The following is a 26,929-nucleotide window of genomic DNA, read 5'->3' on the forward strand; positions in this document are numbered from 1 at the left end:
TCTGGTTTCAGGTACCCTGCTGTGGATATTCTTAGAGCATTTACAATATGGACCAGTATATCAGTGTACCTCTAGCTCAGTGGTTCTCAACCTCTTTTGTACCAGGACCTATTTGTAAACAGTGGTGGCCAGTGCTGACCCAGTGCCTCTCATTACTGCCTCTCATTACTGCCCCCAGTCCCCAGTGTGTGGATCATGGTGGGGGGGGCCCGAAGCAGCCCTTTGCAGGCTGTCAAGAGTTTCAGCCTGCAAGGGGAAAAACCACGGTTTCCCACGTTTTTCTCTTTCTTTAAAGGAGAATTAATTTTTAAAGTTTGTTGATCCGTTTTTAAAGCTTGCTTGCCAGGCTTTCATACATTGTTGTGACCCACAGGTTGAGAAATGCTGTTTTCTGTTTTAGCTCATGGCCTCAGGTGTAACATCTCAGCTGCTAATCAATCCTCTCCATGCCTTTTGTGGCAGGGAAGTACTATATCACCCTATTTTTCAGATGGAAGCTGAGATAAGAGGGATGGACTGAGTGGTACAGAGTTGCATAGAAATGTGTGACAGAACTAGAGACAAAACCTAGCTTTCCCTATTCTTCCTGCTTTGACCATAAAGAATATCCTTTCCCTCCTGAGACGGCACTTTGAGTTGCACCCCAGGGATTACGTGCCCACGTAATTTTGTGTGTAAACCTTTGACTAGGCGTAATCACACAATTCCCCGGGGTATGGCTGGTGAGTGGGGAAGGGAAGCTCCTGCCTGCAGGAGAAGGGCATGTGGGTGGGTGTGGGCCCCTTGCTGTTGCCTCCAGGATTCACTTTGCTGCTCCATGCCCCAGGGAGAGCTGTGGAGCTGTGCCGGGCTCTTCCCAAGAGGCATGTGCCCTCAGGTTTGTGCCAGATGATAGCAGGCTGCTGCTACTGGCTGTGGCTGGCAGTGGCATCAGGCAGAGTAAGCAGCTCCAGCGCCCCCATTTTCACCAAATTGAACTCAAGCCTAGAACACATTGTTGATAATCTGCTTTTCAGTGTTCAGTGGAATAATCTGGGATATGGTGTCATCTATTGAAGCACACTGCAAACAGTTCTTTGTGCACAGCAAACTATGTAAACACTTTGTAGCTGAGCCCCATCTAGTTCCTCCTGGCACTAAAAGTGCCTTCCCTTGCTTCTCTTTCTGTACTCTCTTTAGTGTGATTAGCAACAGGGTGATTGTTAAATAACTTCACAGTCGCTTTGTAGTTTGCCAATATTGTCTTCATTGTACTCACCTTACCGTGTCCTTTGCCAGAAGATTTAACCCATGAGCAAGATAGACAAATACTATTAAATGAGGATACTTTGCCTTTAACATCTGCCATGCAGCTTTCATGTTTACATTATCAGTTACAAGGGCTTGTACCCTGAATGGACCTTCACTTTCAATTTCTTCACTCAGTAATTTGGCTATGTAGTCACCTGTATGACGAGAAGATTTGGTAGCAATTGCTTTTGGGAAAATTAGTCCAGGTGTTGCTAACATATAATATTCAATAAAGGATTTCCTTGTATATCGGTCCACCCCATCTGACATCAGAGTAATTGATTCTGCTTGACCAATCCTTTGACTAACCATTGTTTGAACTCTGTCATACTTTCTAAGAGAGAATGTGATGTACGCAATAATGTGATGGTAACTTATATGATTGGCAAATAAGTTTGTAATGTTCCTCCCAGTACTGATTTCCAGTTAAGAAAGAGGTGTACCACTGGCAAATATAGCTTGAGCTAATGTCTCATCTGTTTTTTTTATCTTTTGACATTTTGCCCATAAAGTTTGATTAAAAAGCTTGACTCCTGAGCAGCTACTCATGGTGGATTGCATATTTGGTGATGGTGATCTTGAAAGCAAGGATCCTGCTGTCTCTTCCCTCAGATCTGGCAGCTCAGCATTTTCATTTTCCTTTTTTTTTTTTGCAAATCTGGTATTTCACTTGAGCTACAAAATTCCTGCAACAAAAGGGGGGAAAGACTTGTAATGTTTTAAAACAATATAGATGCTGGTCTCTACTGTGTTGTTTAACATATACATTTGTTTACTTAGGATTCTTGAAGTAGACTTTTGTCAGATGATGTTGTTCCACCACCCTGTGACGGAACCACTTATGTCTGAGGTCTTATTTTAGCTTTTATTTCTCAGATTGCCCAGTGTTTGGACTCCTGTATTATATTTTGACTCTCACCTGCCACATCTTGATTAATTTGGATGTTATTTGGGAGGTGTTACTGAAATCTCTTGGATAAACTGTGGTTATTTTCTGCTGTTGTATGTAACTCTTAATTTTTATATTAGAAATATTTAGCTGGATCTAGTCTGGGATAATACACCATTTAGGGTAAAGGTAACAACCATTCAGATGTGACCAGGATACTCTTTTGTATCTGTCTCTTTCTTCTAATTCCCTCTATTTCCAGGTAAGATCTGGTCTCTCTAGATCCCTTGGGACACTCCTGCTTCTTTTAGGTTAATATTTTTTTTTTGTGTGTGTGTGAGAGGTTTTTTTTTTTTTTCAACCTTTTTAAGGGTGAGGGAGTAGTTGTCACAGGCTCCTTCTCTCCTCCAACCCCCTAGAGCTAGGCTCAGTGTCCAAAAACGAAGGAAACCATAAACTCAACTTTTGCTTGGACCTGAGGAATAGTCACTATTCTCTCCTTCTTGCAACTTTGGCCAAGGCTCTTTTTCCCTGCGGAGTATTTTTATTTATTTTTATTTTTTATTTTTAAGATGAACTTACTTCACCGGTGACTTCCCCGCTTAATGATATTGGGTCAAGTCTTGTCTTCTAGTTGGGTCCGGTTCTAGGGATTCTCCATTCCCAGCAGTCTTTTTTCAGCCTTTTTTTCTTAGGAGTTCTTTCTCTGTGTGCCACACCACCCATCCTGGGGTTTCTCTGTCTTAAAGGAGCAGCTGCTCTGGAAGCACTCTTCTTCCTGTCTTATCTTCGCTCTGCTCGGTTTCTTTCCCTGTGGTTAAGTATTTGATTTATGCCCAGTCCCTTGTCACATACCACTTAGTTGTATTAGCTTTCTGTATATGGCTTGTATTCTTTTAGGACAGTTTCTACATGTTGTTGCATGTTTTTTCATTCTTGTTGTTAGCATGCTCCTGCCCACAATATTTACATATACTCGCTTGCTTCCTTCCTTCAGTGGCTTGAACTTCACTATAAAGATGCCATGCACTTGTTTTTTTTGTTTTGTTTTGTTTTTTCTGATTGGGCATTATTATGACTACTTGAAACCAAAAGCACTAACAATCTAACAGATCTTATGCAAACACTTCCAACTTTCCCAACTCCAGAAAGGAAATGAGACACTGCTCTGTGTGTTTGAACTGAAATGAAGCAAATTAATCACAGTTCTAGTTCTGGTTTTGCTTTCACTTGCAGTTTGAGGTGAAATAAGAATTTTAGTTTTAGTTTTGATTTGATCTGCATGGCCAATTAAGTGAATTCATAACTTGATTTTGGGTTTGGATTATTATGCGAGTGTACTGTAGTTACCTGCCTGTTCACAAATCAATTTAACATGTATGTATTCTCTCGCACACTTTCTAGGGATAATTGCTTGAAAAACTTGTAATTAGAACTTTGAAACTGCCAAGCTTGCCTAATACTGTATTGGCATCCATTAATTTTTACTAATGAATTTTTAGAAATGGAAAATTTCCCATGGAAAAATGAAGCACTAGAAAACTTTCTGCCCTACATCTCGGGTACCAGGAATATCTTCTTTCTGCCCTGTTCTCTGAACCATTGTTTGAGGTTTCCTTTCTCCTCCACAGTTCCTTCTTTTGCTTCAAAACCTTAACCTACTCAAATGATGCCATTTTTGTAGATCTTGCTGTAGTTGTCTTCTATACACTTCTGTCTTTGCACATTCTCTCCCCACCCTCACAGAGTTCTTTCATGCCTTCCTTTAACCCATTTTCACAGTCCATTCTGGATGGGAAATGCTCACTTCATTAGTAGAATCAAAGATCAAGTCTGTATATGCAGTCATGTATTTGGTTTTCACATTCCTTTCCCTTTCTGCATTCTCTGTCCCTCCTCCAGTCTTGTGGTCAATAGACAATGATCTAATGAAAAGACAGGCTCTGTTGCTGCTTCCATCTTCCTTCAGTATTTAGATGTCAAAATATAATCTATTTGTGAAAAGGCCTGCCCTCTGCATTGTGCCATGTAAATGCCACTGCTTTCCCTGGTATCCTGTAGGTTGTCATATTAGAGTATTTGGTTCAAGATTTGTGTGGATTTCTCTCTAGGCCCTTCTTGCCTTCCCATCTTTCATATCCCATGCCTCATGCGCACAATTAAAATCCCCTACCTTAACATAGGGTTCTGTGTCTCCTGTGACAAACTCTAGCCTTTCCAGAAAACCACACCTCTCATCTCATTCTGGTGGTGCATATAATATTAATGATCCTGAAAGCTGACCCATGGTCTTTGCACATCACTTGCAACATCCTTCCACCCACCACCTCTCTGATTCTTCTAATCATAATTCCCAGATTCTTGATTAAGATAGCTACCCCTACTGCTCTGCTCATATTGGAACTGGACCAACCAAATGGTTCCAGTATCCAATGTCTTTCATACTCTACAGGCAACCCCTGCTTAGTGCACTTAACTGGTTCCTGAAAAACCAAGTGTTTAAGTGAAATAAGTTAAGCAAAACCGAAAATTTTTGATGACCCAAGATGGTGACCGCAGGTATTATAACAAAACTTGCTTAGTGCCAAGTGAAGTCGGGTATCAATTTAACACTGTTTCGTTTAGTGCTAATTTCACTATAATGTTCATTTTAAGCGCGGGTTGCCTGTATACAGTTCTTGTGTGGAGATTGTGCACTGTTGCAAGTCAATAATATCCACTTTTAAATATGCTTCAAGTATCCTCCACCCATCTTTCAGTTCTGATCTTGCATTCAGCAAGGCTTCTTCTACCGTTGTTTTGAAGGTCTCGGTTCCTCTTCGACTTTTACAGGTGTTGTTCCGTTGACTCTGGCTGCTCTTTCTCCAATACATTTTCCTCTTCCACTCCAAACTGGTCGTCAAAACAACAAGCCTATGTCTAGTTGTTCTGTGTCCAGTTCTAGGAATCTTTCTGCCTAGTCTTCTTGGGTAGTAAAAAACACTGCCAAAATGTTTTAGGCTTGCCTGGCTTAATGGCTAGTAGGGGGTGGGGTAGATGGAGGATCTGGAAAGGAGCCTGTTCTGTCATTTTCATCTTCCCTGTTTGTTTGCCCCACATCCTTCTTCTTACTACTAATTCCCAACCATTTCATTTTACCCCCCTCATTCTCCATACTACTTTACTTTACTCTTCTCTTCCCCACCCCTCAACTACCAGATCTATAGCAAGATTCACAGGCATGTGAATATAGTTGCAAGTGGTACACCTCTTCTTCCATAACTGAAAATCAATACTGGAAGGTGTGCGGGCCAGGAGCGATCCGGGGCCCTTTTTTCATGCCGTGGGCTGTGGCCAGCAGCCCGGGCACGCTGGGTCGGAGAAAACAGGCGACACGCTAGAATTAGGCACAGACGCTTAAGGGTTGATTTAAAGATTATTTTACTTACACCGTAGATGGTCACGGTGCAGGCAGGAAAGCTTCGTTTAAGTTGCGGTTACAAACAAAAACAACACGAACAATCACGTGGAGTTTGCTAGGCTCCACGGAAACAGAGCTCTGGATGTCCTTGACAAGCGCGCCACAAAGCAGAAAACTCGTAGATACGTCTTAAGAAAGGTTACCGCGCGAAGACGGGAAGAGGTGGGAGGTGGATCAGGCCGCCAAACTCCTCTGAGTCTCACACAGGGTTTCTATTACCCTGCCGTGTACCCAGAGTCCCCACGAGATGGATCTGGAGTCCTCTTCAACTTGGGCGGAAACCACTCAAGCTTTTTATACGGCTAGCAAGCCAATCGCTAGCCGCCACGTGGGAATAATTTAGAACTAGCCAATAGCGGGGAATAAATTTACATACGAGTGGCGGGAACTCCTTTGCACCGTGCATTTCTCTTGCAACTTGAGAAATGCACCCTGCAAAGAAAGCTACGAACGGCGAGAAAATAATTCAGCAGTGCCGAAGCGCGCACAAACAAAAATCACAGCCTTGGGTTGTGACAGAAGGAACATTACAAACTAACAATACGAGATTCTCTCCTTTACCTTCTCTTTTTTCCGCATGTACCACTTCTCTTCCCCTTTCCCTGCTTCTGATCTCTGATGCTCCACTTATTCAAGCTCTTCCAGTAAGGTCTCACAGTTTTTCCCCACCCTCCTCCTTCCTCTTCCTTTTCCCTGCCTTTTGTGGTTCACCCACAACTGGGGGCAAAACTGGAATTACATGCCCTTTGCCCCTGCACAGTTTGCAGTATCTCTTCCTTCTTGCACTCTTTGGTCACGTGTTTGTTCTTTTGCAGATATTGCATATTGTGTATGGACATGCTACTGCCAAGCTATCTTCCTCTTCGTATCTACAGTTCTTTAGTTATCCAGGATAACAAAGTACTGCTCTAACTGCCCCAAGTGCTATTATTGAAAGGAGGTATGAGGTGTTGTACATCTCCTGGGCTGTCCAGATTGCTCCAGAACAGGGTTTGTGTGCCAGGCCCCTGTCCAAATTCCATCTGGGTGTCGCCTACTTCATCCAGTTCATTTTTTGATAAATATACTTAACCAAAGTTTTGTGTCCTCTTTCTGTGCAGCCAAATTGAACATGTTTTATGATTACCATGTGTTCCCCATTCCCTTCCAATTTTCCAAAGTGAAAAAATGTGAAGACTCTGGTCCCCTTTCTTCTTTGCTCTGTAAATTGCCATCATTTTAGAAGCCTCAAAGATCCTGAAAAATGAACTCCCAGGCCCAACCTCTAGGCAAGACTACCAGCCCAAGCTGCATCTCAAGTCTGGGCCCAATAGGTACTCTGGCAAGGGCTGAATTCTTGCCATGTTTTCTTCATTCCATTGTCCACGCACCACTACTTATTCTTCCTGTCTCACTAGAATGAGTGATGCATTCCACCAGTTAATCTTCCAGCCACCGTATCCTTTTCCACCCTTTTTTTTTTCTCCACCACTTCCCACTCTGATGCTTTGCTTTCCTTTCCTCCTTCTGTTGTCTTGCTTTTCTCTAGCACAGGGGCTGGCAGTTATTTTTGGGTGAAGGGCCATTTACTGAGTTTTGGCAAGCCATGGAGGGTTGCATGATAGGCATCCAGGGGCAAATTAATTTACTAAACTTTTTTAGGGGCCCCATAGGCCACACCCGGCTCCCGGGTTGTGTTTTGCCCACCCCTGCTCTAGCAGCATTGTTGCTGCATCAGACTCTGGGAGCTCTGCTTCTGCCTCCATTTATACTGCTCTGTTGTGGCTGCCTCCCAGTTCTTGTGGCCTTGATCAGGCACCAGATTTAATTTTTATTAGAAAATGTTAAAGTTCAAATGACAAAATTCAAAGTGCAAAGAAATATAGGCAGGCCTGAGCAGAGGGGTGACATAGTAGAGGAAGGTTAGGGGTGGGGGATGCAACTAAATTTACATATAAACCATACAGCCAACTAAGCCAGGGAGTAGGGAAGGGAGAGAGAATTAAGGGACATTTACAAAGCAGAGGATATACAGGAGACTCTGCACAACAGTAACACATTGTAATAGGGAGAGAGTTTGAAAAACAGAGTTACAAAAAACAACATGTGGGATATAGTTGTGGGGTAGGGAAGAGCCCAGGGTTAAAAGTCCTTGGAGGTGATTTCAGTGTAGCCAGGGAAGATTGGGAGGATACTTTTCTCAACTGTGTTCTTAGGTCTTGATGAAAGCTTGCTGTGGGTCTTTGAAGGGGATGGTGACATCTACCATCAGGACATACTTGCTGTCCTTGTTGGTCATGATGTCTGGGTGCAGCTGGCTTTTGCAGCCTGGGATAATGCGGTTGATGGATATGCTCCCTGCTGAGGCTGGGATGTCATTGGCCAGTCAGTCCTGGATGGCATTGTGGTGCAGCTTCCATGCTCTGATGTGGAGCTTGTAGGAGAGGGCCCAGAGGGAGTAGTAGATGGGCCAGAGGGTAGGGCTAAGATGAAGAGTGACCTAGACAGATTGGAAAAGGAATCTCATGAGGATCAACAAGGACAAGTGTGAAGTCCTGCACTTAGGGAGGAAGAATCCCATGCACCAGTACAGGTGGGGACTGACTGGTTGGGCAGCAGCTCTACAGAAAAGGACCTGGGGGTTACAGTGGACAATAAGTTGAATATGAGGCAGCAGTGTGCCCTAGCTGCCAACAAGGCTAATGGCATGCTGGGCTGTACTGGTAGGTGTGTTGGTAGCAGGTCCAGGGAAGCGATTCTTTCCCTCTATTCAGCACTGGTGAGACTGCAGCTGGAGTATTTTGTTCAGTTTTGGGCCCCCTGCTACAGAAAGGATGTGGACAAATTGGAGAGAGGCCAGCAGGGGGCAGCAAAAATGGTGAGGGACTAGGGGACATGGCTTGTGGTGAAAGACTGAGGGAACTGGACTTACTTAGTTTAGAGAAGAGGAGACTGAGGGGATTCAATAGCAGTCTTCAACTACCTGAAGAGGGGTTCCAGAGAGGATGGAGCTGGACTGTTCTCAGTGGTGGCAGATGATAGAACAAGGAGCAATGGTCTCAAGTTGCAGCAAGGGGAGTTTAGGTTGGATATTGGGAAGAATGTTCTCACTAGGAGGGTAGTAAAACACTAGAATGAGTTACCCAGAGAGGTGGTGGAATCTCTACCTTTGGAAATTTTCAAGACCTGGCTAGAAAAAGCTTTGGCTGGAATGATCTAGCTGTGGCTAGTCCTGCTTTGAGAAGGGGGTTGGACTAGATGACCGCCTGAGATCCCTTTCAGAACTAACTTTGTGTTTCTGTGACAAATGGGAGGGAGTCTCTGCCTTGTAGCTATAGTGCTAGCACTTTCTGTTGTGGTTCCTGTACCAGACAATGCCATTGAAAGGCAGGCATGGTGGATGAAGCGCCACTCTGTGAACCATGCCCAATGGGAGCGTCACATGAAGTGGTTACTTGCGTTCCACTTTGAGGGGAGCTCAAAGACCTAGCCCTGGTTGGGTTTTGCCCTAAGGGAAGTATGCCAATGACCTGGGATTGCATCCTTCAGGAACCTCCCCAGAAGGGTCCTCACTTGGTGGTGAGGGGTGGGGGAGGGGTCATGGTGACATGGCTGGCAATGTGGGGCTGGAAGCAGTGAGGCTCCTAGGTCCTGGCACTCCTTGGTCCAAGTCCAGCAGCAGCTGATGGTGTGTGACTTGGTGTTGTGAGCTTGGCTCCACAGTGCAGTGAAGCTGCTGTTGTTTTGGCTGAACTGTTCTTCCAGTGAGCAGCTTAAGAAGGTGACTAGGCCATGTCTGGTGGGCTGCCTTGCAGTCTTCTTGTGGGTGGTCCCCTTCAGGGTGCTGGTGGTGATGCTGCTAGCTGTCTTGTCCAGGCAGGTTAGGAGGCAGAAGGCATGGATGACCACCATGGTGTCACAGAAGTCTCTTATGTGGAGTGTATTGGTGCCTCCCTGCTGGTAGGGGATGTGCAGGATCTCATAGATGGCCTGGAGTGACAGGTGCAGCTACTTCTTGACCAGCTGCTGGGTCTCATTGTCTGCCTTCTTGAGGGGGTGAGGGTTGTAGGAACTGCCAAGCAAGCCCGTTGGGATGAATACGATATGGGGGATGAAGAAAGTGTTAACCGTATTAGTCTTCTTCTGGGGGGCCAGTGGGTACAAGTCCAGCTTGTGGTTATCCTGCAGGATCCCACAAATGGTCTCCTCTGACACTTGCTTCACCCTGCTGTGTTCCCTCTTCCACCTGGCCTGGGCACCCATGGAGGGGGCCCAGCTCCTGGATGAGCTGCTTGTGGTTCTGTCCCCCTGCCCCATGTGTTGTTGCTGGGGGCATGTGTGTCGTGTCCCCCCCCCCCCCCTGAAATTCATGCACAGCAGTGGCAGCTCCTGCTGCAGGCTGGGCTTGTGTCCAGAACCTGCTGTGCATGCCCCCTGGGCCTCTGCCCCTTCCCTCCCCCATTGACTGACCTGTTGGGCTGGAAGGGAGGTGGGGCATGCATGTGTGTACATGCATGGACTTGGCCCCCCCAGCCCAAGATTAACTTCAAAAGGCTCTGGGATCAACCAGTTAGTGAGCACTACTCTAGATGTCTAGGATGGTGCTGCTCTTGTGCAGTCCATGCTTGGGGAGGTGCACTTGGTGATTGTTGAAGTGGAGCCCCATCCATACAACTGCCTCAGGGCGGAAGTCCAACATGCTCTGCACCATTTTATCTGGCTTACGGAGCCCCTAAAAATTTTAGAAATTTTTTTAAATATTTATCTGCCCCGGTTGCCTATCACATGGCCCTTGATGGCTTGTGAAAGCTCCGGAAGCAGCCCTCCATCCAAAATAATTTCCTGCCCCTGGATTAAACTGATAAGAACAGATTTTGTTATAGTTTTAAAAAACAAAACCATATAGAACAGCATAAACCACAATACAATACAGAAGTCCTCAAATAGGGTATCATATATGCATCCACTTATGGACTATCAACTGTTAACAAAACACCACAATAACATTAATATCGACAAAAGAACCTCCGCTTATATAACACAACGTATTCCAACCCGTCAGCTTCCTTTCTAAGTACTGAAACTGTTAACACGTCTTTGACATACTGTTCGTTATAAAGGTGATGAAACAAACCAAAGCTTTAAGATCCCATAAACCCATATTACAGTCACAAAACACACACAACCTATAATCTACACACATCTATCCATAAACACCATTCCCCCCCTGCCTGTCTTACCCAATTCCTTTTGGTTCAAACAAACGGCTCCACTTAAGTGAAAGAGGAATAGAAAAATGTTGTTGTTCCCTTTCCCCTGTCTGATCCATGCGTCTCTAGTGGGTTATGGAATAGAGAAAATCCCACACAATTTACTGATTCGTTTTGATGTACTGGCTGGGGGAGTATCTAGTTGATTGCATGATTTCACAATGATTACACACTTAATTCATACGACACAATTTTATTTTAAAATTCTTTGCTACGCATATAACACTGCTTAGCTTTAAGAAATACCACAAACATTAAGAACACAATAACTACATATATCAGAAACAATGCTCCGAATGCACTTCCTTCCCGAACAATGCTATAAGTATTAGTATTACAAAAACAACTTCAGTTACAACTAAAGGTTAAATTTGAAACAATACTATTATTTTCATAATATACTTACAATCCTAGAATTCCGAGAAGCCAAACACCTAAATATGGTTTCATTCCTCAGTAGTACAATTTAATGGGTTGGCCTCAGTAGTATGGTACAATGGGCTCGCCTCAGCAGTACGATTCAATGGGTTGGCCTCAATACTGATAGGACTAAGTCCCCTTCCTTCAGTCCCTTTTGGGTGCTTTGCAGCTTCAGTGTGAACTAAGAGATTCGTGTTCATGGAGAGGGTGGTTCAGGTGATCAGTCTGATCCGGCCTATACTTGCGATTCTTCCTTCGTCGTTCTGCAAGTGAGATTACCTCCAAATTGGGACAGTAGGTTACAGTTTGTATTGAGTGAGTTGCTGTCCTGGGCCCCTCCTACCCAAACCTGTCACCTCTCCCAAATTTGGGCTCGGATCTTACTTAACAGATTCTTTTGCTTAGTAATTAGTTTCTTTCTTGACTATTCTAATTACTTTGGGGAATTTCCACATCACTGAATTGATTTTTTTTTTTTTTTTTTATTTCCAATCTTGTCAAAAGGCCCTAGAGTTTGATCTCTCGGAATTTGGGATATTTACATAAGGGTCATTTTTAGGTTAACTTTTTTAAAGGCCTCTAAAGATAAAATTCAAGAGTTAAGACTTTGAGCGAAGTCAGGACCTTCCGCACGTAGACCAAAACAACGGCCTAGATAAGAAGATAAATCTTGTCGTCTTCCTGAAACTGGCTAGTGGGCAACGATTACAAACATTCAAACTATTTCATTCAATATGACACCATGCACCCCTTGGTCCCAATAAATTCCCAGCATCTGTTAACTTATCCTTCGCTCTACTCACCTTTTTAAACGTACTTTTTTTGCAGTATGTAACCCTTCTACCCCTAATGCTCCTAAAACATGTCCTGATAAATGCTCCCATCCTTGTATAGTGCAGTGATGGTTTTCCTGCCCCTAACCCTATCTACCATGCCCCAGAAAACCTCCTGCCCTCAATATCCTCCCTCCCCAATACCTACAGCCCCCCCTTCTCTTTTTGCCTCCCATACCACTGATACCACAAAATGCCCATAAACAAAAACCACCTCTGGTAACCCCCATTTCCCCCCACTTGCAACCCTCTCTGTTTTCCCTCCGCAAAAGAAAACGGATCTGTTTGGATCTGTTGTGCTTGCATCTGCGATAGTGGGTATACCATCCCTGTAAACAAAATAATTGATAATAAGACTCTTAGTTAACTCTACCTTCCCTCACTGGGGTGTCTGGGAGAGGTACTCTTTCTCTAAAGGTGCTATGTTGCACTTGCTTGAGTGGCTGCTCTTCTGTTGGTCCTCACCAGCACTTGGCTCTCACCTGTAGGTCCAAGCAGCTGTCTGCATGCAACAGCAGCCACACCCTGGTAAACTGCCTTGGCAGGCGGACCAAACCAGGTGAGGGTACTCAGTCAGTCTTCAGACTTCTGAGGAGTTAAGGACATGCCTATCTTTGCATGCAAAGTCTGACTTCTAAGCCAGGTAGACAAGACTTTCATGATCCAATGGCCATGATGGCGGTACACCAATGCACTGTCGATTTGTGCCTTGTCCGCTCTTGTGCAAAAGACATCCTGGTCATCCGCTGCATCTGGGCCAATCTCCAACTAGCCAACTGGTAGCCAGCAGCAGGATTGGACTAGCGAGTGAGGCTGATGCTGCACAACTCCTCCTCAATTTGCATCCAAATCCTGCACAACATGCATCTAGTACAAGCCCTGTGATGACAAGCCTGTGACAAAGAAGCAGGTATGGACACACTGGAAGCTGCAGCTGCAAACCTGCACACAGGCGGCTCAGGGCTTTGGGTTGCTTTCTACTGGACAGAAGCAGTAGTAAAACTCGGCACTCCTGTGAGTGCCTGAGCAGCCCTATTCAGGATTACATTGCTCATGTCCTGGAATGAGGAAGGGGCTAAAAAAGGTGCCCTAAACATTGTTCACCTCACCCTGGCCAGCATACTGTGTCTAGCAGGGGTCCCACTACAGCAGTTGAAAAGAAATCCAGTCCCCCTCGAGCTGGGTGCGTGGGACATATGTCTGCTGACTGACAGAAACACCAACAGACCTGAAAGGAGAACTGCCCTTATTGAGAGAGAACTGGGTTGATAAGGCATCCAGGTTGCTGCCCTTGGCAAGACTCGCCTACCTGACAAAGGGCAGCTCATAGAAGGAAAAGCTGGCTATACATCCTTCTGGAATGGTCGTGGCAGCAAAGCCAAATGGGAAGCGGGTGTCGGCTTTGCTACACAAAACAGCCTTGTCAAGAAGCTGCTTAAGGAGCTGGCTGGCTAGCTGGCAAAAAGTGTGCCACTATCATCAGTGCATATGCCTTGACTGTGACCAACTCTGACCAAGTCAAGAACCGGTTCTGTGATGACCTGCATTCCATGATCATTGCTGTACCAAAGTCTGATGGTCTTACCCTCCTTAGTGACTTAAACACCAGGATTGGCTCTAACTGCCAAGTATGGGATGATGTCATCGGGAAGCACGGGATTGGAAACTGCAGTAGGAATGGTGTATTTGGATTGTGTTGAACATGAGCTCCTGATTACTAGCACTGTGTTCAGTCTCCCCAGTCAGAAAAAGACATTGTGGATGCACCCTTGTTCCAAGCACTGGCATCTTATTGACTATGTCATTGTCTGAAGAAGGGACAGATGTGATGTCTGTGTAACCAAGGCGATGTGTGGTGCTAAATCCTGGACTGACAATCAACTCATCTCCTCACTAAAGGTCACAATTCAAGCTAGATGGCATCCACAAGAACAAAGTGGACCTGAAGCTACTCAAAACTGCAGGGCTGATGAACAACAGCACTAGACTGTCTTTTTGCAAACCATCTGAAAGATCAGATTCGCACTACACTGCTCCATTACTGGAAAGCCAACTGGAAGTGGTTCCATGAAGCTATACACCCTGCAGCCCTTGAGACCCTGGGACCAAGTGTCTGCACACACCAAGACTGGCTTGATGAAATGATGCTGAGACTCGATGGCTGTTAGAGGAGAAACTCATGTCTCTACAGAATCTACTTCTATGATAAATCTGCATCGGTGCAACACACCTACAGCTCGATATGCAAGACTATTCAGTGTAAGCTGGGAGGGATGCAGCACACATGGTTGAAGAACAAAGCAGACGAGATCCAGCGCTATGCTGACCAAAATGACACAAGGAAATTCTTTGCCCTAAAAGCTGTTTATGGTCTGCAGGTCCTTGGATCCTGCCCACTGCTGTCTGCTGGCAGGCCCATGCTTCCAACCGAGTCCCCCAGTCCTCCAGAGAGAGGCTGAACACTTCATTGTCACCTCAGTCAAACGTCCTCTGTCAGCATGGATGCCATATGCAAGCTGTCTCCAAATCGCCTGCAACTGTAGGCAGAGCTTCAAGCGAAGTCCAAAAGGCCATACAGCAAATGTCTGGTGGCAAACACAGTTCCAGTGGAGGTCTACAAATCAAGCAGTCACGGCCTCATGGAGAAACTAACTGAGATCTTCTGCAGTATGTGGGTGCAGGAGGTAGTCCCTCAAGAATTCAAGGATGCTTCCTTGTCCACCTATACAAGAAGGGAAATCTCCAACTGTGTGACAGTCACAGGGGCATCTCCTTCTCAACTGCCAGCAAGATGGTAGCAGGAGTCCTCAACTGGCTGACTGACCATCTAAATGACCTACTGCCTGAGAGTTAATGTGGCTTTAGAAAAGGACATGGAATGAGCAGCATGGTGTTTGTGGCCAGGCAGCTTGAAGAAAAGTGCCAGGAAGAGAACGTCTATTCCAGTCACCCATGGATACCACAACCCTGTAAAGTAAAGCACATTTACCTTTTGTGTGTTAACTATATTTGTCAAAAAACACTTCAGAAAGTTTATCAAATTCAAAACTGTTCACTGGAACAAACTTGTCCAATTTAGAACTGTCAATAGTTTTCAGTGAGAAGGATGATCTTGCTTGATACTACTTAGTTTCTTGAACCTGGGCTTTATTTTTGAGACTGCCAGTGTCATTTTGTGCTCCACACTTATTTTTGATTGATATTTGCTCTATAGAGTGGCAACTGGTGAAAGCTCTGTTTTACACAGGTAGGATGTTGTGAAAGGAATCAGTATTTTCATAGCTTTCTTGCTTTGTACTCAGCTTGCATACTAATCCAAAATTCAGGGAGACATTGTCGGGAACTTTGATTTTCAGAGAGGCGTCAGAAAAGATATCAATGAATTGCTCCTCTTCAGTAATAGTGAGGATACCACTTTTCAGTACAGTATTGAAAGGTTCCCTAATCCAGTCATAATTTTTCACTTCCAGATCAGGAAAGTAATTCTCAAAGTGGGATTTCAGTGAAGAAAGGTGACCCAAGATAGTTTTTCACATCTCCATTAATTTGTGTGTCGCTGCTCTCGATTTAAATGGTTTTAAACTAGGAAATGTCCACTTATTTTCACTTGCCATTTTCCTCTGGCACAGTTCAATTTTTTTTAATAAGTGATTTGTTTGTCATTGAACTGAAGAATATTACTGTCACCACCTTGCGGTGCGGTGTTAGAGTGTTCAGCTTCTCAAACACATCACTTAAATATGCCAACTTCATGTTGAAATCACTGTCGCTAAACATATGAGCACTGTCATGATTTTCCTTGGTTAAGTGCTAGTAAAGTTTGTTCCTCAGCTGGAATGCTTATGTTAAAACATTCCTCCGAGACCAGCCACTTTTGATTCACGGTAAAGAAGTGTGCTCTGCATCCATCTCTTCACGTGACCCAGAAAAAATGCTTGCCTTTTAAAGGTCTTGTTTTGATGTAGTTCACAAAGTTTGTTTGCTTGTTTGTAGAACTTCCTCTAATACTGGGCTCAAATCTTTGAAAGCAAGAGCTTGTCTGTGAATCATGCAGTGTGTCCCCACAGCACCAGGAGATTTTTGCTGAATTAAAGCTTGAAGTCCTTCATGATGGCTTGCTATGTCTGTGTATACTTCCATGTAGTTTGACCACTCTAGGAGACTTGCACTCATATAGCTATCAATAATATTGAAAAGGTCCTCAACTTTGCTTGTCCCTGTAATTTCTTTATAGAAGAATAAATCCTCTTTTTTATTTTAACCTCATCAATGAACCTTATGTATATTATTAAACGAGCATCCTTGGTGCTATCCATCGCCTCATCTATCTGAATGGCAAATTGTTTGTTTCTTATCTTTACATAGCTGCTCATTTAAATCCTCTGCTAGATCTGTGATTTGGTGGGACACAGTGTGGAGCCTGCGCCTCACTCCTCCTGGCCTATCGGGGTGTGGCCCCTCCCCTCAACTCGCCTGCCACGACTTGGATGTACTCGATTACGTTCAGAGGGGTCTCCAGTGGAGATCTTTATCCTGGGTGGGACCTCCCGATAGACGGTGTTACTCACGGTTACCAGACGCGGTGATCCACGGGGCTTCGCCTCCCCTACACCCCGTCCACACGCCAACCGCCGGGCGATGTTGTCCAGATGTTGCCAGGCCCAGTATGATGGCCCCTGACCGGTTCCCCGGTTCCGGTCACCCTCCCTCCTGCTGAGAGGGGTTTCTCCTTCCTCCTTCCTTAAAGATAATACTCCTCCGAACCAGGGGGAGCTGGTGGGTGCTTCCCCTGGTGCCAGCCCCCTCCCGGGGCCTCCGCTGTCTCCCTTCTCCTCCCTTTGGCAGGGCGCTCCCCTGCCTCCTGTGTGTTTGCCGTTTCAGGACGCTGAGAGAGTGCCTCGGCGTGCACTCTCTGGCTGCCTCTTGCTTGGCTGCCGGCGGCAGGCTTACAGCTCCTGCCTACACTGCCTGTTTGAGACCCACAGGCGGGGTCCTCGCTGCCCCGTGCGAGAGCCTGCGGCATGGGCAGCACACCCGTACTCTCTCTCCCTGGCTCCCGCGCCTTCCCTGTTCTGCCGGCGTTCTTAAATCCTTCCGCCGCGGCTGCGCCAGCCGCTGGGATTGGCTCAGCTGTTCGCCGCGCGGGGAACAGCTTTTGCCAGAGCCAGCGTAATGGCAGCTCGCGCGGCTGTGGCTGCTGATGCGGCTCTTCCTCCCGCTGCCCCTCTGACGGTGCGTATGCCCTTCTGGGGGCTTGCTCTCGGGGTCTGGGGTCTGTGGGTCCCCTTTGCTCCCCCTCGCTCGCCTGTGGGGGCGCTTCGCTGCCACACACAGCAACCTTCTCCAATGGGATGCTTAAAAGCTGTTGTGTGCTAGACTCCCTCAGCATAGTAGTAACCATGTCAACAGCTGCTAGAAGAATTTAAAATTTCTCCAGTTGCTTGGAGCTTTTTGCACTGAAATTCTGTATGCAACTTGATAAGAGGCAAAAAAAGCTTTTTGAAGTGATGCTACTATAACTAGACTCACTTTTTCACTGTTTAAATTTCATCATGTTTTCAAATAGAAAAAATCATAAGGTTTGTTTGCTAGCTCTTTATGACCTGTTTCTAGATATTTTAATTTGCTTGGTTTCATACTCTCAGCAGAAAGTTCTGTGACACATAACACACTGGGGCTGTTCCTCGCTACCAGTACAAAGACTTGTGAAGCCAAGAGATAAATAACTTTCATCATACTTTCGTGACTTGAGTCTACTTTAACTTGTATTATGGGTAGCTGTGCTATCTTTGTCTTTTCTCTTAACACCTGTCAACCTTTTTTCCATTTTAGCCAAAAGTTTGAAATAACTGGTAACTGTGTACAGAACCTGCGTGCCCTATCCCCCACACTGCAAAATACCACTCCCATAGAACGTGATAAATTGTCTCCTCCTTCGCACAGATTTCCCTCGGACACTTTGCTGTTCGTAATAAACCCCATCTCCGCTGCATTTTTCCTAGTGGGAAGAATTCTCCGTGCCATCCGAAATCCTCACATTCCACCCTTTCCCCACCAACCTGTTTCCATGACAGTTTGCTTAGATTGGGAATCATATCCTGCTCCCTAATGAACCTTAGCACCTTCTTTGCATCCCTCAACCCTCCTACCCCTAGTCCCTCCAAGCTGTGACCCCACAGAAAATTTCACACTTGCATATGCCACCCTGCTGGCTTCCCTGCCCAAAGCCCTGTCCACCTCTCCCCATATAACCCCAGTTGCTTCAAAAACTTTCCTGCACAATACTTACAAAATCTCCCTTTCCCCCTCCTGTGTCCTCACTAGCTTTACTACCCATTTCCAAAAATGTATGTACACAAATGCCTTGATCTCTGGTAGACCCCACCCTCCTAATGCTTCCCCTTTTTATGTAACTCCCTCCTGGCCACCCCTCCCTTTTGCCACCCCCAGAAAATAAACACATCTCCCTCTGCACCCATTTGGCCTGTAGCCTTGTTGGCAGATACACTACTGCCCCAAATAATACCATAGGCAACAAAACTTGTTTCACCAGACAAACTTTCGGCCTAAACGATAATCCCCATAACCCTAACACTTGCCTCACCCACCCTGTTTAAAACCTCCCATGCTACCCGCCCTTTCCCTGCCACATCCATATATACCCCCAACACTTTCAATCCCTTCTGCTCCATTTGCAACCAATAATCCTGTAAACTCCCCCAATTTCCTACCATCAAATGTATGCTGTTCTCTTCCTTAATGCACGTCCCTGCCACCTCCCCATAATCCCCAGTATATTTCAAAACCTGTTCCAAAGACCCCTCATCCCAAACCACAAAAGTAACATCATCCATGTACATCAAAACTTTCACCTGGTACTGACCAAAGGGGATGATCTAGTGAGTGACCTGAAAATCAAAGGGAATCGAGGAGACAGTGACCTTGAGTTGATCACTTTTACTGCAAAGCTGGCAAGTCGGTCCTTGACTTTAGAAAGGCTGTCTTCCACAAGCTTAGGAGAGTAGTTGTTCAGGCCTTTAGAAACTATAATCTGGCAGGGAGGAATGTTGATGAATGGTTGCTCCTCAAGGATGCGATCCTTGAAACTCTAGGGAAGTCCATTCCAACCCACAGAAAAAATAGCAAAAGGGCTGGATGACCCCCTTGGCTCAATAGGAAACTCGAGGATCTCCTGCATCTTAAAAAACCCCAAAAAAACAAAAACAAACAAACCCAAACAACCCCCGCACCAAACAAAAATAAGCTTAAGGGATGGAAGATGGGGAAACATCACTAAGGAGGAGTACTTGGCAGTAGCCTGCACCTGTAGGGAGCAAACTAGGAAAGCCAAGGCTGAAACCGAGTTCAGACTGGCCACTTCAGTTAAGGACAACAAAAAGTCTTTCTTCAAATATGTGGGAAGTTGTAAAAAGAACAATGGTAGCATCGGACTTTTTACTAAACCAAGTGGGGCAGCTTATAACTGATGCTCAGGAAAAAGCCAATCTCCTTAGTGACTACTTCATGTTGGCCTTCCATCAGCCCAGTAGGATCACCCTGCCTGACAGGAGGCAGGATCACCAGAGGAAGGGCAACTCTGCATCCACCATTACCACTGATCTTGTGAGGGAACATCTTAAGAGGCTGGACATCCACAAATCAGCTCGCCTGGATGGAATGCACCCAAGAGTCAGCTAGTTCCTTTAACACATTATATCGTGGCATGTGGCGAGGATATTTGAGAACTTGTGCTTGGGTGAGGTGCCTGAGGGTTGGAAGAGGGCCTGTGTGGTACCTATCTTCAAGAAAGGGAGAAGGGAAGATCCAGGGAACTACAGGCCAGTTTGCTTGACTTCACTCCCTGGAAAGATCCTGGAAAAAATCATTAAGGAAACCATTACCAACATCCTAACAGAAGGTAATATTCTGAGAGAGAGCCAACACGGCTTTGTGGCAGGTAGATCTTATCTGACAAACCTGGTTTCCTTTTATGACCAGGTGACGCATCACCTGGACAAGGGAGAAGAGGTGGATATCATGTTCTTGGACTTCAAGAAAGCCTTTGACTTGACTTGATGTCTCATGATGTCCTCGTAGAAAAATTGGGGAATTGCGGCCCAGACAACTTCACGGTCCAGTGGCTGGGGAACTGGCTCCGTGGACGGACCCAAAGTGATAGTTGATGGAACCAATTCAACTTGACACACTGTAACTAGTGGTGTCCCCCAGGGCTTCATTATCGGACCTACACTCTCCAATGTGTTTTATAAATGATCTGGACTCGGGTTTATAAGTAGACTGGCTAAGTTTGCTGATGATGCCAAACTATGGGGAAGTGCAGCCACCCCAGAGGATAGGCTGGCAATCCAGGCTGATCAACAGACTTACCCAGTGGGCAGATCAAAACCTGATGGCATTTAATGCTGAGAAATGCAAGATGCTCCACTATGGGGAAGAGAACCCACACCACACTTAAAGGCTCTGCAGTGCTACGCTGGCTAGCACCATGTCTGAAAGGCTTTGGGGTCATGATTGACCACAAGATGAACGCTAGCTACCAATGCAACACTGCAGCCAGCAAACCAAACAAAACTCTGGCCGTTATCTTTTGATAAATCTCAAACCGAGACCTGGGAAGTCATCCTCCCAATTTACTCAGCCTTGGTAAGACCACAGCTGGGTTACTGTGTCTAGTTCTGGCCTGCACAGTTCAGAAAGGATGTGGAAAAGCTTGAGGGAGTCCAGAGGAGAGCCTCACAAATGAGTAGAGGACAAGAGAGCAGGCTTTATGAGAAGAGGCTGAGACGCATAGGACTCTTCAGCCTAGAAATGTGTAGGCTCAGGGGTGACTTGGTGGCAGCCTATAAGTATATAAGGGGTGTGCATCAGGAACTGAGAGAATGTCTGAAGAGTAGGTCTAACAGTCACAAACTCTTGGAAGACCATTTTGGGCTGGACACAAGGAAAAACTTCTTTACTGTCTGAGTTCCCAGGGCTTGGAATGGATTCGCCCTCGAGGTCATGCAGGCACCTTCTCTGGCTTCCTTTTGAGAAGCACTTGGATGCCTATGTTGCTGGGATCACTTGACGCCTGCTGACTGCCTGTCTTTTGGGCAGGGGGCTGGACCTGATGATCTTGTAAGGTCCTTCCAGCCCTGATGTTGATGAAATCTACTGTCAGCTACTTGTACTTCTCCCAGAAGGCACTGTAAATATTGGCCTTCCAAGAAGTACCATTCTGTTGTTTTAATAGCCATCAAAAGCCACTACATGGTTCTAGTTTGCAGGGTCAGCTTGTAGATAATTGAACAATACACAAGCCATGAGATTGGCTTGGCTCGTGGAGGTGTAGTGCCCTTGATTCTTTCCTAGGTCAAGGGTCACCTATACCCACAATTTTATGGACCTTTTGGGGTCTTCTAAGTTCCCACATCTGAAAACATTGACCCAGCATCTTCTTAGCTCCTTCTGCTCTGTCTCTGCAGGTAGCTCACTTTGCCTCCTGTTGCTTCCCAACATAGTCATCCAGACATTCCCTTGCAAGGGTCTTCCTTTTCTTGCTGCCTCCTGTTGCAGCCTTCCCATGGCACCCAATCAGGTGCTACTCCCTGGCGTCTGCCACCATGCCCATACTTTGCTCACCAGTCTGTGCTTCCATCCTGGCCACACCCTGGGTCACAGCTCTAGCTCTTCAGCCTTCACCCGCTTCTCGGCTTCCTCCATCCTCTCTCCTTCTGGTCCCTCATGGCCTGACCAAGAGGCGTTGTGAAGCTTTGCCAGGCTCAGGCTGCTGCTGGTGCTGCTTTTGGGCTTGGGTACTTGGACCTGGACTGGTGCTTTCACACCAGTCTTTCAGCACTGGTCCAGGTCCAAGCATAGCTGATGCACTTTCCAAGGTAACATATGGCATTGCAGGCTCAGTCCCACAGTGAGAAGTCCCTGCTGAACTTGCCCTCCAGTGAGCTGCTGAGGGAGGTGGCCAGATCACATCTGGTGGGTTGCTTCGTGATCCTCTTGTAGGTGGTCTCCGCAAGGGCACTGGTGGCGATGATGCTTACTGTCGGGTCTGGGCAGGTCAGGAGGTGATTAGTATGGGTGACCACGGCAGTGTCGCAGAGGTTTCCCATGGCAGGGGATGTTGGCACTACCCTGCTGGTAGGGAACATGCAAGATCTTGTTGCTGGCCCTCAACGGGAGGTGCAGCCACTTGTTTTCAGTGTCCACCTTCTTGAAGGGGGGACTGCTAAGCCTCTTGGGATGAATGTAACACGGCGGATGAGGAAGGTGTTCACCGTGTTGATCTTCTGCCAGGGTGCCAGCAGAGATGAATCCAGCTTGTGGACGTCCTTCATGACCGTGTTGATGGTCTCTTCTGGTATCTGTTTTTGTTTTGGTGGCTGGTGTGTGTCCTGAGGTGGCAGTAGGCCTTGCCATTGTGCAGGTGCCTCATCACTTGGCCCTGGATTGTGAGGGTGGAGTCCAGGACACGGTGTTTCTTCCTGTAGTCTGTGTGCAGGGAGGTGCACTTGGTGATGCTGAAGTGCAGGCCCAGCCACCTGGCTGCCTCATGCCATGTCCAGCATCTGCTGCAGCTGGGCAGCATTGCTGGCAAGGAGGACATGGCTGTCAGTGTAGGTTAGGACACAACTGCTGGTCATAAAGGTTGAGCCCACTGGGGTTGCCTGCCACAGCTTGAAGGAGCAGGTCCATGGTCAGGTTGAAAATGACAGGGCAGAGGGGATAGCCCTGTTTCACCTCTGATTGAATGGGGATCTCATCAGTCTCTCCGTCAGACCAAATGGTCATGGTGCAGGCGTTGTAGAGCTTCTGCACTAGGCTGACGATGCTATCTGGTATGCCAAGCTTGTGGAGGGTGCTGAGGATGCGGGGTGGGGCACAGAGCTTAAGGCATTGGAGATGTCCAGCCAAGCCACTGTGCATTGCTTCCTGGTCCTCTGGGTGTTGTCCAGGGCCCTCTGGAGGTTAAAGTTGTGCTGGTAGCAGCCCTCTGACATGAACGCCTTTCAATTCAGGCTGATGGCCCTGATGGTCACCATCCAGTCAGTGATGTGGGCCACCAGGCAGCTGGCCTACAGCTTAGCGATGGTGGAGCACAGGAAGATGGGTTTCTAGTTGCCTGGGTCAGTCCGGTCTCCTTTCTAGTAGATGAGGACCATCATTGTCCTCTTCCAGGCAGTAGGCATGTGCTGGAACTCTCTGCACCTGTTGAAGAGGAAGGGGGAGATGAGGTCGCGCTTCTTCAGGAGGCTGTACCGGATGGTGTCCTTGCCAGAGGCAGTGTCCCTGGTTCTTCTGAGGCGGGCTTCTGTCCACTTCCTGCAGTGTGAAGGTGTCCTTGAGCCTCTTTGCAGGGGTGACAGGGGTCAGGGCTGTGACGTTCACAGGGTGTGGGGTTGTGGTCTGTCAGGGAGTTGAAGACCCTGCTGAAATAAGAAAATGGGGTCTCCCGGGGGACCTGGCAGAAGGCCGAGGGACCTTCTAGGGTCTTCTGTACTTTGTTGGGACAGTTGGCTTGGTACAGCTTCTGGGTCCAGGAGGCTGCTGCTTGGTGGTAGTGTTGGTTCTGGGATGGTCTTTGCCACTTCAGTCTGTGCTCTTATTGTGTTGCTGGTCCATTATTGTTCCCCTGGAGCTGGCCAGCTGCCAAGAACTCCTCTGTAAGTTGGGCCACCAAGGCCTCGAAGGGAGAGCTCCAGCCAGAGGGTCTGCCAAGGGGTGGGCATCCTTGGCTGAAGAGTGGGCTCTGCACCTGGAAGCCCTGGCTTGCTCGAGAGATTGGGGGAGGGCTCCCAGTGGCTTAGGCTCTCCAGGTGGCTTTGGCATCCTTGAGGGCACTGGGTGGCTCTGGGGGTCTGGCAGGGGGGCTGTCTAGTTGGGGGTCCCTGGGCAAAGACCTGTATGGTGCTATTGCTGGGGCAGGTCTGTCTGCCAAGGTAACCCCGGAGGTCTGGTCCGGTGGGATCACTGGCAGCGTGGCTGGTGTGCCGGGCCTTTGTACCATGGCCTGGTCCTGGTGGGCCAGGGCAGTGGGCCTCACCGCTGTGCTGGGTCTCCTTCGCCTCCTAGGCCCTGGCATCTCTTCTGGTAGTTCTTCAGGAGCTTTTAAGGCATTGAACTTGGTGCTGCAGGGGCATACAAGAATGCCAGGCACTTACAGATGTGCTGTAGATGTTTCTGCAGGTCATCGTATGACCTGTGTTCCCTTGGCAGGTGACAAGTCAGGCAGAGCAGCTTCTGTGGGAAAGGGAAGGGGGAAAAAATTAGTGCTGGTGTGTCCATGCAGTCACCTGGGTTGCTAGTGGAGGAGGGAGTCTGGTATCTGAAGGGAGGGGCAGGGCTCCATCAGGGTGGGGAGCCTGTTCCTCGCTGGTGAGGGGCTGCAGGGGTTCAGAGAAGTCTGCTGTTGCTTGGGGTGCTCCACCATTGTTCAGGGGGGTGCTCTTGGGGTCCAGGTTTCTCTGCTTAGAGGTGGCTCATCGTGTGGGGTTCTGGACTCTGGGAGCATTGCTGCATCTGGGGGTCTGCTGATGGCCGGGTGTCAGCTGGCGCCTGTTGGAGTCTCATCATTGTGGGGAAGTGGTGCGTTGGGGTTTGTTGCTGACTTGGGGTTGCTGGTCCACCCTCCTGGCAAGGTCCTCTGTGGCCTGCAGTCAGCGGTCCAGTCTAGTTGAGGGGTCTCCTGGTGTGCCTCGAGCATTCTTATCGGTGGACCCAGAGTGTCATTAGGACCTGGGGGTGTTTTGTCTGCATTCCCTTCTCCAAGCACAGGCATTCCCTTACTTCCACGCAGTCCCTGAACTTCAGCTACTGGCCTGGGCCAGGACTTCTGAGTCTTCAGGCCTGGCAGATCAACTGTCTGCTACATGCTTGAGTGGTGCTGTTGCTCATGCTACTAGCGCACTTCTTGGGATGTACTGGTGGGACTGTCTTTCCTAGCCCATCAGGACTGATAAAAACCCATGTGGCACCAGAGTGGGGAAAAAAAGAGGGCTGCTAGTTGTCTTTTTTTAAGTTTGACTTCCTGGCAATCTGCCAGACCACATTTGATGCTAGTCCTGGAAGCACTGCAATACCAGACCTGAGCATGGACTAAAAGGAACATTTTTCTGTCTTTCAGCAGGAAGCTTTCAATTTTGGATCTGGGTGGGACATTGCTCCCCCAGTGGGGGAGTGGGCATGGGGCCCAGAGGCACTGTAATACTGGTCTGATGCATGGAGCAGCTGGAGCAAGCCCCGAGGCCCTCTATTGGTGCCAAAAATATTTTAATGCATCAGTCCTCACATTGAGGACGTATTGGAGACTTCAAACTGATGAATAGTGGGGTTGTTTTTTTTGTTTTGTTTTTAAGTAATAGGAAAATGTTCAACATATATCTACATATCTTTACACAGAGCTCCATCAAATATCCAACTCAACAAATATCAAAATACAGATGTTATTTGGACCCAAAAATACAACAAAAATTACCCAAACATATAAATAGTAACCGCAACTTTGCAAACTCAGGATATTATACTCAAAAGAAACATCCTGAAGATCAATACTTCATACCAGTTCTGCATTTCCCAGAACTGTCACATCCGAAATACAATCATACATCGCCATTTTATCAACAACCCCACTCTATTACTCAATTCCTGCCAGATCAAACAATAAATTCCATCTAACTGTTTTCCATACCTCACTCACTTACCCCTTTTTCCTTCCTTTCCCATAGCCAAAGATCATCACCTTGTTATGGCCTCTTCGAGGATCAACACCTTGTCATGGTGGAGAGGCTTGCGTGTTCCAATGACCCTGTGAGCAATGCCGTCTGGAGCTCACACTCCTGGCAGGGCCACCCATGGCGGCAAGGTCGAGGGGGAGGTTCCAGACAAAGAATGATTCAGGAAGTCCTCAGTGGCAGAGCAGATGGAGGGAAGGCTGTGGCCCCAATGGCTGTGAAGGTGGAAGAAGGCTGCAACAGATAAGTGGCCCCAATTATCGTGGCTTGCCATGCCACCGAACGCAGCCAACAACCGCCAAGACCATGTGGGCCTGACTGTGCACCGGAGTCCCCATGTTAAACATACCATGTGCAGGCTTCTGCCCAGTCCAGAAGCCTTGTGGCGATGGAGGATTGGTGACAGGGGGCAGGGCTGTGATACCTGGAGGCCCCTAGCCAAGAATCTGCACACTAGCGGCAGATGTGCAATGGTCCTCGTGCTTCTGTGTCGGGACAGGGGTATCCTTTGGCAGCTGTATCCGTGACTGAGCAGTCCTTTTTAGGATTCCCTCTGCTCACCCTGATGGGGAGGGAGCTAGAAAAGGTGCCCCCCCAAAATAGGCTGTCCCACTTCTCCTGGCTGGGAAACTGCACCCAGTGGGAGCACCATTCCTGTGGTTGAAATAAGAAAAAACTAATCTTTGGAACCGGGAATGTGAGAGGGCTCGTTGATCACCCAAATAGGGATCACGTGGAAAGATGAATTGCCATTGTGGCTCAGGAGCTAGCAAGGCACAACATTGATATTGCTGTTCTCAGTGAAACCTGACTTGCCAGAGAGGTCAGCGGGGAGGGTACACCTTCTGGAAATGGAAACCAGACTGTGACCCCCATATCCACAGAGTCGGTTTCACCATCAGGAACAAGATTGCTGATGTGCTCCCCAAGCCTTCTTTGGGTGTCAGTGAAAGGCTGCTGACCCTTTGCCTGCTCCTCAGCCAAAACCAACAGGCTACTCTCATCAGCGCATCTGCTCCAACTCTGGATTCTGATGAGGAAGT

The 26,929-nt window shown here is 47.2% G+C and overlaps 1 protein-coding gene across 3 annotated transcripts in view; it reads left to right on the forward strand.

Moving 5' to 3' along the window:
* LOC132248526 (zinc finger protein 436-like) overlaps nt 1–26,929 on the forward strand; it is a 113,028-nt gene that overhangs the window by 1,882 nt on the left and 84,217 nt on the right. The window lies entirely within an intron of this gene.

The sequence above is a fragment of the Alligator mississippiensis genome, chromosome 1, assembly GCF_030867095.1.
Source record: "Alligator mississippiensis isolate rAllMis1 chromosome 1, rAllMis1, whole genome shotgun sequence".
NCBI lineage: Eukaryota > Metazoa > Chordata > Crocodylia > Alligatoridae > Alligator > Alligator mississippiensis.